The following is an 11,585-nucleotide window of genomic DNA, read 5'->3' as shown; positions in this document are numbered from 1 at the left end:
AAAAAATAAGCTAGCTAGCTCCAGAACACTAAGAAAATAGGAAGTTATCCAAATTTCCCAATGGAGCTTCTCAAACTAACATGTAGACACAGGATTACATTCAAGTTATTCCACAAACATATCATTTTATTTATTAACTGATGCATATCTATCTCTTATAAATTTTGTACAGTGTTGCTACCTTCCTTGATAATTTTGATACTCTCAGTTGCTTACAAAGCCCACTTCTGAAGCATCATTTTGCCGAGTTCACTTTGGACCCAGCTTCTCTCTAGTCTTAAATATCTCTGTTCTTGAAGCATGTGAAATCTGGTTGAGGAAACAAACTCATAAAAATCAAACCATATGAAACAATAGGAGAAATCACACAAGGGATGAGATTCTTTGTAGTTTCTGGAGGTCAGAGGACATCATAGTTGGCTAGAATGATATTTCTATTCTTTTTCCCAGTCCTTCTCCAATATCATAAAATAATCAAACAAAGCAATATTTTTCTGAATACTTATTACATGAAAGGCACTAAGAATGTTAGAGCCTTCTACCCTCAGGAGAAGACAAAATTCAAATAAATTTAAGTAAAACATAATGCAAAATAGTAAGTGATGAGAGAGATGGTAAACGGAATATAATGCCTTTGTACATTTAATGTTTTTAAGAAAAAAAATGCCTGTATGATTTAAGAATAACAGTGATGAAGTGATAAAGACCTTAGTGGAATATATTTTGATTTCCTTTTACTTCATTAAACTTAGTGGCTTAAAACAATCAGTCCATTTTCATCTCGATTTTGGGCATCAGAAATTTAAACTCTTCTACACTATTGGTGAAATTATAAATTAGCGTGGCCACTATAAAGATCAGTGTGGAGATTCCTCAGAAAATTGAGAATGCGCCCACCCACTAAATGATCTACCTATATCACTCCTAGCCATCTTTCCAAAGGGACTGAAATCAGAAAATGATAGTAATATATGCATATGCATGTTTATAGTAGCACAATTCACAATAGCCAAATTAAGGAAACAAACTTCGATGTCCATCAACAAATGAATGGATTACATTATGTGATACACACAAAGGAATTATACTCAGGAAGAAAGAAGAACAAAATCATATTATCCGCAGGAAAACTGATGTACCTGGAGAACATTATGCTAAGTGAGATCAGCTAGTCACAGAAAATTGAGGCCCATGTTTTCTCTCATATGCACAAGCTAGAGAGTAATCAGAATGCCAGAAAGATTCCAGATAATGGAAGAGAAAGCCCAGTAGAGCCAGAGAGGTGGCCAAGGGGAAGGAGGAGGAGAGGAAGGATCAAGAAGGAATAACTTCCACTGACAATATGTGAGAATACCAATGTCAATCTTAATAGCCTGTATGGGAAGGGGGGAGTGGGGAGGGAGCCCAGGAAAGCTCACCAAGTGTATGTATGTCATGGTCACTATGAAATTTGTGTGTGTGTGTGTGTGTGTGTGTGTGTGTGTGTGTGTGTAAAGTGTGAGGTATATTCTTTCTCTGTGCTTTTTATAGTTAGATATAAAATGTCCTCTAAAGAAATCATTTGCTAATCTTTGGAGTTGATGTAACTAAGCCTTAAGAGTTGTAATCCCATAATCCCAGCAATGGATAAATCCATTGTCATGGATTTGTCTGGGTTTTGGCCTGGGCAAGTAGGGTGTGGCTGGAGTGGGTAAATCTCTGGGTGTAAGATTTGAGAAGCATGTATGATTCCTCCTACCCCTGTTCTCTCTCTCTCTCTCTCTCTCTCTCTCTCTCTCTCTCTCTCTCTCTCTCTCTCTCTCTCTCTCTCTCTCTTGCTTCTGGCCTCTATGATGTAAGGAGCACAATGCATGTCTTCTCCCACTCTCCTCCTCCCACCACCATGCCCTCACAACCATGGTCCCAGGCCTCACATAGACTGAACTTGAAAACCTAAGAAAATAAATCTTTTTTCCTCTATGTTATATGGTAAGGTCTTTATATTATTGCTGTAAGAATGCTGACCAGAGCACTGTCCCTGTGGCACCTCATCCTCCAGTGCCATCCATATTGCTTACACTTTTACCAACACAGCACTCTTAGGATATTTAGAGCTCTTTCATGTGCTGGGGTCCAGCCCTAGCAGGAGTCGGAGTTCACGTGGTTGGTAAGAGATGAGTCGAGGTCGCGAGAGAAGATACTGACACACGAGATCAGATGCAAGCTTCTCTAACTTTATTCAGGACTTGCTATAGTTTTTAGGCTTCCTTTCTCGGCAGGATATACAAAATCAAGCAGAAAACTTCAAGGATAGAAAAAAATCTTTAATAAACTTCAGGGCAGGGCACTAGACATTTAATAAATCACAGAAAGTATGTTTTGCCTCATATCATAAGGTCAGCTCAAACTTAATCTTATATGTTGGCCCAGACTTTGTCCTTGAGAAAAAAACCCTTGATGACTGAGTCTCTCACATGCTGCTGCCCATCTGTTTTAGTTATAATGCTTATACATAAAATTCCAATTACACATTTTAATCCAAATAATTTTAAAATAATTCTTTTGAAGGAGAAAAGACTAGTCATTCTCACAGGGAACTCAAGCCTTTGCAAGTCCCCTGGCTGAGCCTTTGCTTGAGACTTGAATGAGATGCTGTAGCATTTTCCCCTTTTTTATTTTTTAATTTGAGAATTTCCACTTCAGTTGTCAAACCTTTTATTGTTTGGACAGTGAGGCGGATGAGGACTGGAAAACATAAGCAAAGAAAGGTAATTACTATGCAAAACATTCCCAAGGAAACTGCATAACTCCACCAAGAACGCACATTCAAAATTGACTGGAATTTGGATACAAATTGAGAAGCTAAATCAGCAGTTGAACTAACATCTAAATGGGCTTTACTAAGTGTTTGAATCTGCCCTTGTAACATCTTTAAATCAGGGGCCAATTGTGTATTATTCCATATTCCTAGGAGATGTGCTTGAACTTGTTCCCAGGTATATTCTGAATGATTAAAGGGTAACAGAGTAACACAAATCCATTTATATTGAGCATGGCATTCAACTTGCAGTCTGGTTTTTATATTTTTTATTTGATTACTTAAATAAAGAACAGTTTCTTCCAACACTGACAATCTAGTTTCTAACTTTCTATCTATGATTTCTTGAGTAGCTAATGCTAAAGAAACATTATGAGACAAGGAACTAACATAATGGGCAGTTTGAACATTAGTAACTAAACCAGCAGAAGAAAGGGCTAAGGAAGTAATTATTGAAATTAATGCTGTTATTCCCGAAATCAAAGATAAAAAAAAGGCTTAGGTCTCATTAATTCAATCATTTCCTTAATAACTTCTACTCCAGGATTATCATACCATGATTCTGTAACATATACAGGTAACATTACATATGATGGTTGATGAACAATGATTAAGACCTTAAATTAATTAATCAAAAACTCAAATATACAATTAGTAATTAAACAATCCCTACATTCTATCTTATAAGACTGATTATATTTCTTAATATATATTTTTTTCTAATTTTCTTAATAATAATGCATGAGGAGCAGCAACACACACCCGAAAGGGATATTCAACATAGGGTGCTTGAGGAGTGGTTAAAACCAAGGCACGCATTGCAGAAATTAATCCAAATAAATCAGAAAAAAAGCCAGTCATATGTTGATTTGAATACAATACCAAAGTGGGTGTTACCCAGCCAGGAGTAAACCACCAATGTAACTCAGTGGATCCTTTAAAATTAATATTTGCATGTTTAATTTTACTAGATGTTTTACATATGTTAAATAATTTTAATAAAGTGAGGAAACAAACCAATCATAAATAACAGTGCAGGAATTTAAAGGATAATTTTTTACATCATATTGCAAAAATTGACAATCAAACCAATGAGGCATGATGATAGGATCCAATTAATATCTCCTAATAATTTTTGAAAATCATTTAAAGTTAATAGTTTATATTTTCTAATTTGCAATTTTTGATTAGTTACATAATCTGAGTGGATTACTCTTCCTAAATAATTTATAGGTGGATCAGTTTGAATTTTTTCAGGAGCCACTACAAGTCCATGTTTTGCCAATTGTTGTATTAATTCTTGCAAGCATCTATCTATTTTTACTTTACTTTTATGAGCAATAAGTATATCATCCATATAATGGATCATGTAAACTTTCAGAAATTGAGTTCTTACTGCTAATAAAGCTTAATCCACATATTTTTGACATAAAGTGGGACTATTTTTCATACCCTGAGGTAACACTTTGCATTGATATCTCTGATAAGGTCGCTTAAAATTCGGGTTAGGCAGACTGAAAGCAAATCTTTTTTTATCAATTGGATTTAGAGGTATCATAAAGAAACAATTCTGCAAATTGATAACTATGACATAATTATTTACATCAATGGCTACAGGAGAAGGGAGACCTGGTTGCAAGGCTCTCATAGTCTCCATGGTTTTATTTACTGCTCTTAGATCTTGAAGCAATCTCCATTTGCCTGACTTCTTTTTTTTATCACAAATATTGGAATATTCCAAAGACTATTACTTGGCTGTATATTACCCTTTTCCAACTGTTCTTTTACCAACATCTCAGATGAAGACTTTTTTCATTTGTAAGGAGCCACTGCTCAACCCATACAGGATTATATGATTTCCAAGTTATGGGGTCTGCACATTGTTCAACAGTGGCCCCTGCAAAAATAGGGCAGATATTTTCTTCATTCAATATAATGATGGTCATTTCCATTAATATGTCTCTTCCCCATAAGGTGAATGGGAGTGCAGGTAAAACATAAGGCAGGAAGGTTTCTTCCTTTTTTCCCAATTTCCAACATAAGATAGAGGCACTTCTAGCCACCTTTGAGGCTACTCCTACCCCTATTAGGGTGGAAGGAGAGCTCTTTGTTCTCCATTGCGCAGACCAATCCTTTCCTCCAGTACAGGAAACATCTGCTCCTGTGTCCAATAATCCAGTTATTCTTTTTCCTTCTACTAATATAGTTCTCGTAGGCCTGCACTCTCCCACTTGTACCCAAGTCACTACATCACTAGAGCCAAATTCTTGATCCTTCCTTTCTTAAGAATTTTATTATGAGTCATAGAAATGGTAAGAGAAGGATTTGAGCAATTCTCTGTCATTTCCATATTTGTATAGTTATATGTGGAGGCAGTAACATTATCTTTATTTCTTCTGTATAATCAGCATCAATTACTCCAGGAGCTATTTGCAATTCTTGCAGAGTTAATGAACTTCTTCCTAAAATTAACCCCATTGAACCATTAGGTAAGGGACCCCATACCCTTGTTCTCACTGAAACAACTTCTGAATCTGTTGTAAGGTTCATAGTTTCTGTACTACAAAGGTCTAGTCCTGTACTTCCTGAAGTTGCTCTGGCCAAGTCGGCAACTGTGAGCTGGGAAAAACCATTTGATTCTGTTGTCCATTCTGGGGGCCCCCAAGTTTGATTTTGGGCCAGGGGCTGGCCCCAAGTCCCATTTTTTGGAGCTTCTTGATTTATAGGTTGTAATGGAGGTAAAAGAGTACCATCCTTAGAGAACTTAGATCTACATTTGCGCTTCCAATGATACCCCTTTTTACATCTAGGGCAAAGGGTGGATGGAGGCCGTCCACCTCCTGCATTTTGATTCATTGTTCTCTTATTTTGAGAACATTGAGCCTGAAGATGTCCTGCCTGATCACAAGAAAAACATTTCATTAATCCTTTATTACTTCCACTATGCATTCTTTTAAAGAAATTGTTGGTAATATTTCCCTTGAAGGGCAGCTGCCATAGCCATACCCTGAATATGAGCTGGTGTGCTGTCCATACAAATCCTAATAAAATCTGATAAGGACCCTGTTTTTTGCACTGGTCTAAGCAAAGCTTTCTAAGTAGGATTAGCATTTTCAAAGGCCAATTTCTTTATTAAAATTTCTGCTGCTTCTCACAGAAAAAGAAGGGACATATATTTTCTCTAATATGTCCAAGCTAGGGAGTAGTGGTAAGGGACTCCAGATGATGGAGGGGAAATCTCAGCAAAGCTTGAATGGAAGGATAAGAGAGGAAGAAAGCTGAGGTTGTTCAATGGAGGAGCTACATACGAATATGTGTAATAGCATAAATACAACATGATTAACCTGGACACTGTCTATTGGGGGGGGAGGGAAATGGAGGGGGAAGGGCATGAAGTACAATGTAAATGTACACCACTCTCAATATGTTGCACTTATAAAAATAAAAATTAAAAATTAAATTAAATTAAATTAAAAACTAAAAATAAAAAATAAAAAAATCTGCTGCTTCTGAGTTAGGGATGAGTTTGAAATATTATCTTACAACCTGGCCAGAAAAGTATCATCCCCTTTCTGTTTAATATTAGATAAGAAAGTAGTCTTATGATCAGTTGTGGGGAGAGTTCTCCAGGCTATAGTAGCGCAGGCTGAGACTTCTCCCAAAACCTCTTTAGACAGTCGTAATTGACTCCGAGGATCAGTATATTCCCCTGTTCCCAACAACATGGATAGGGTATACTGAGAACTCGACCTCTGAGTTAAAAGTTGTTGTGTTTTCCTTTTTGCCTGTTCCTCAAACTCAGCTTTCTGCAGGAGATAGATATTGTCCAGGGGCCAAACATGATTTTGCTGTTTGTTGCCAATCAAAAGGAGTCATCCACTCTGAAGCCACAGAATATACTAATTGTAAGGTATAAGGAGAAGTAGGTCCAAAATCTTTAACAGCCATTTTTAACTCTTATTAGCTTAAACAGTAACAGCTACCACTGAGGGACTTCCCCTGTTTCTTCAGAACTTACAACAGGGAAAGTTAAAGAAAAATACCCTGATCTGCATCCTTCTGCTATTGCCACCAAAAAAATGAGATTGAAACCTTTCAGGAGCAGCCCCTTTTGACTTACTTTTTACCAGAGAATATGATGGTACAGAGGCTTTTAAATATAAAGCTGCACTGTCTGGCCAGTCATCATCATCATGATGATAATGCGCAGCAGCCCCTTCTAATTCAGCTTCTTCCGAGGGACTCAACTTATTTCCTTTTTCTATCTCATCCTCAGAAGATGATGAAGAGAAATCCTTAATATAATGATATGAAGGAACCTTCCCCGTAAGCAAGGGCTTAGCTTCCATTTCTGCTACTTTAGATGCCAAACAGATAGCCTCATGAGTAGGGTCAAGAGCACCTATGAAGGCATTCCATAAAGAGAAAGCATCGACAGGTACCTTTTCAGACCCATGATTGGTAGAATATAGCTTCATCTCCTGACCTATCTTATTCCATGTCTCTAGATTTAATGTACTTTCTTCAGGAAACCAAGGGGAACCAAGGGGAACAAAGTTGCTTAGTGGAAACTGAGATACCTCTTTTCTTTAACATATGTTTAGCGATATCAATGAAGAGACCTCTTTCTTTTGATTCAGTATGACCCATCTTTAACAGTAATTGCACTTCTTTAACCTGTTTTACCAAGACAGGGGGTCTGCAGCACCCCTGAGCAATCTACCTGACTCTCTGAAATTGAGGAGTGGGTTACTCACTAATCGTGCCCCGCGTTGGGCTCCACTTGTCGGGGTCCAGCCCTAGCAGGAGTCAGGATTCATGTGGTTGGTGAGAGAAGAGTCCCAGTCACAAGAGAAGGTGCTGATGCACGAGATCAGATGCAAGCTTCTCTAACTTTATTCAGGACTTGCTACAGTTTTTATGCTTCCTTTCTTGGCAGGATATACAAAATCAAGCAGAAAACTTCAAGGATAGAAAAAAATCTTTAATAACCTTCAGGTCAGGGCACTAGACATTTAATAAATCACAGAAAGTATGTTTTGCCTCATATCATAAGGTCAGCTCAAACTTAATCTTATATGTTGGCCCAGACTTTGTCCTTGAGAAAAAAACCCTTGATGACTGAGTCTCTCACATGCTGCTGCCCATCTGTTTTAGTTATAATGCTTATACATAAAATTCCAATTACACATTTTAATCCAAATAATTTCAAAGTAATTCTTTTGAAGGAGGCAAGACTAGTCATTCTTGTAGGGAACTCAAGCCTTTGCAAGTCCCCTGGCTGAGCATTTGCTTGAGGCTTGCACGAGATGCTGTAGCATTCATGGCAACTTGAGACTCTATGAGACTTATGCAGAAGCTGCTAATGCTCTTAAAGGCTAAACCCAGAACTCTACTAGCAACACTTTCATCATACTTCCTTTCAAAGATATTACAATTAAGCCCTGATTCAAATAGAAGGCAAATACATCCTCAATGGAAAGAGTATGAAAGAATTTACAACAATCTTTAATCCCTCACAGAGAATATTAAATGATTTTCCATGGAATATAAACTTATATTCCATGGAATATAAAACTTAATGTGACTTTTTATTTATATTTTGAATTCAAGTGAAAGGCATAATTAAGAAAAAATAAAGATAACATAATAATAAATAAATGACATTTAAAAAGAGATAGAAAAGAGTTTTCTGTTTTGTATTGCTTGCTTTTGAAAAATGTTCATGACAGGTAATGATTGCCTTGGCTTAAATTGTTCCAGAAAGACTTTTTAAATGCTTTTACCTCATTCCTTGGAGAGATCCTTGAATCATTACAGAAGAAACAGGAAGTTGGATCTCAGACCATGCTCTTTTCCACATGTGAGAAAACACTTTTTTAAAAGAGCTAAAGGCCAGATGAAATGAGAATTCAGTCACAGAGATCATATGGTCTGTCAGAGCAGAATGGGTCAGAACAGGGATTGTCCAAAATAAGAACCCAAAAAGACCTTCTGTAGGAGAGAAGAAAATTGGGACCAGGAGAAATATAAATGGGTAAAAAACCAGCACAAACTAGAGTTATTTATCAGCAGAGAATGAAGACTCATATCTCAGGGACAAGAGTTGATGGACCAGACTCTCTTATCTGAAGGTACTCTAGATCTAAAGATACCATGGAATATCAGAACATTTTTCCCCAAAATGATAGCATTTTGTGTTATGGATTCTATGTATATGTGGTACCTAAAGCCAAGAAGCTTTAAGGAAAGTTTGGTTATGGCTTGTCATAGAAATAACTAAAGGACAACTTCAAAGTTGTTAAATAAACAACAGGTTAGAACAAACTGCTCCATGTGGAAAGGGTTTGAGAAAAGATCAAGAGCTCCTTTCTTAATATCTAAAGCAAGACCTGGCTATTAGTCATCTAAGTAGAGACTGTAAAATAAGGTGATTGAATGTAAGTGTCTGGATTTCAGTAGAAATAAATAAACTAGACTAAAAATTCTAGTATATTAATGGTAAAATAACTTAAAACTGGATAAACTATCCTACAGAGTAAGTGAAAGGTAAAATCCATGTTCATCCTAACAGAGGAAGTCAGGGAGAGACCATAAAATGACAGAAATCTCTCAGAATTGAGAGATAAATAGTAGATATGAATAAAGTTACCAGGGTGCTATAAAAATTCTAAAATTGTATATGCCTAAAAATATATGAAGTATTAATTGACAAAACTACAAATATACAATAATTCATAAGTCACAAACGAATATTTTAATGTCCTTCTCTCACTAGTGATAGCACAAATAGTACTCATCATTAATCAGTAAGAATATGGAAGATTGAATTAATATGAACAAAGTTAATGTAATTTACATCTAATGAGGACAGAAGTACTAAAGGTGACCATTAGTATACCAGTATTGGAAAGAGGCTTCAAAATGCATTAATGTACCAGTATTGGGAAAGATTTTCTATTTTAAAATATATCTTTGGTAGTGTAAAAAGCCAGGAGCTGTAGGGAGAAGGCGGCAGATTTCCAGGCACCATGGATAATTAGCAAAGGAATAGAAGCCTAGGGCCTTTTTACAGCACATCATATCCAGTGATTAGTTCTTCATTCTAAGAGCAATGGAAAATTGTTGAAAGATTTTGAGCATAAAGCCATAATCTGATTGACATTTTAAAATATCGTTCAAGCTGGGCATGGTGGTGCACGCTTGTAATCCGTGTGCTTGGGAGGCTGAGACAGGAGGATCACGCAGGTTCGAAGCCAGCCTCAGCTACTTAGTGAGGCTTTCAGCAACTTAGTGAGACCCTGTTTCAAAATAATATATTAAAAATAGGGCTAGGAGTATAGCCTGGAGGTAGAAAGCCTCTGGGCTCCACCCCCAGTACCATACCACACACACACACACACACACACACACACACACACACACACAACACACACACACACACACACACACACACACAAAACATCATTCAATCTATAATCTAAGATTACATTGAGAAAAGAAATAGTCCTAGGAAGAAGGATTAAGAGGCCATTACATTTACCTATTCAGAGATTATAATGATTTCATTAAAATAAGAGAGAAGGGAAATAGACAAATAGACTGATTTATAAGATTTAAAAGGTATACTTGAGAGGATAAGAGACCAATATCCAAGTGAAAGAGAGAAGGGGCTTAAGGATAACTTTCAGTTTTTTTTATTTTGAACAAAAGGAAAACAATTAGAAGTCATTCGCTGATATGGTAAAAATAAAATAAGGAACATACTTATAAAAATGTAAGTTAAATTTTGATGTCTATACAAGTCATAAATGCTCCAATTGACACCTGACCATCTGGCCTGGTGTTCTGGAACAGAATCTGAACTGTAATATGTGTTTAGAAGACACCAGCATATGCCTGGTAATAAAACCAAGGGAGTAGGTAAGAGCACCTTGCGAGATTATGTTCAGTCTAAGTTTGGAAATATACTGACTTTTACAGAACAGATGTAAGAGAAGTGAAATAAAATTTTAAAATCATAAAGAAGTCAGAAAAAGCAGAGCATGGTGGCACACGCTTGTAGTCCCAGCATTTGGGAGGCTGAGACAAAAGGATCACGGTTTGATGACAGCCTCAGCTACTTAGTGAAGCCCTTTGCAACTACCATGTTTCAAAATAAAGAATAAGAAAATAGAGCTGAGGGTATATCTTGGGGATAGAATGCCCATAGGTTCTATTCAGAGTACCGCAAAAAAGGAAGAAGTCAGAAAAAAATCATAAAGGAGATGTTTGAAGAAATAGAAAAAAAAAGTGATACCAAGAAAAAACATCTAGGCAGAGAATTGGAATAGAAGGAACATACCTCAACATCATAAAAGCAATCTACAAGAAGCCCACAGCCAACATCATATTAAATGGGGAAAACTTTGAGAATTTCCCCCAGAAACAGGAACAAGACAAGGTTGTTCATTATCACTACTTCTCTTCAATATAATTCCTGAGAAAGTCGCCAGAGCAATAAAGCAAGAAAAGGAAAACAAAGAAGTACAAATAGAAAAAGGAGAACTCAAACTTTCACTATTTGCAGATGATATGATACTATACTTAGAAGATCCAACAAACTGACCCAAAAGGCTTGTAGAACTTATCAACAAATTCAGCAAAATGTCTGAATACAAAATCAATCTTAAAAAATTCAGAAGCTTTTCTGTACAAGAACCAAAAATCCACTGAAAAAAATAAATCCAGATAACACTTCCACTCAGGATTTTGAACAAAAAAATAAAATACTTAGTAAAATAAACTT

The sequence above is a fragment of the Muscardinus avellanarius genome (assembly GCF_963383645.1).
Source record: "Muscardinus avellanarius genome assembly, chromosome: 15".
Classification (NCBI taxonomy): Eukaryota; Metazoa; Chordata; class Mammalia; order Rodentia; family Gliridae; genus Muscardinus; species Muscardinus avellanarius.
The sequence above is the reverse complement of the archived record's forward strand: the minus strand, read 5'-3'. Positions refer to the sequence as shown.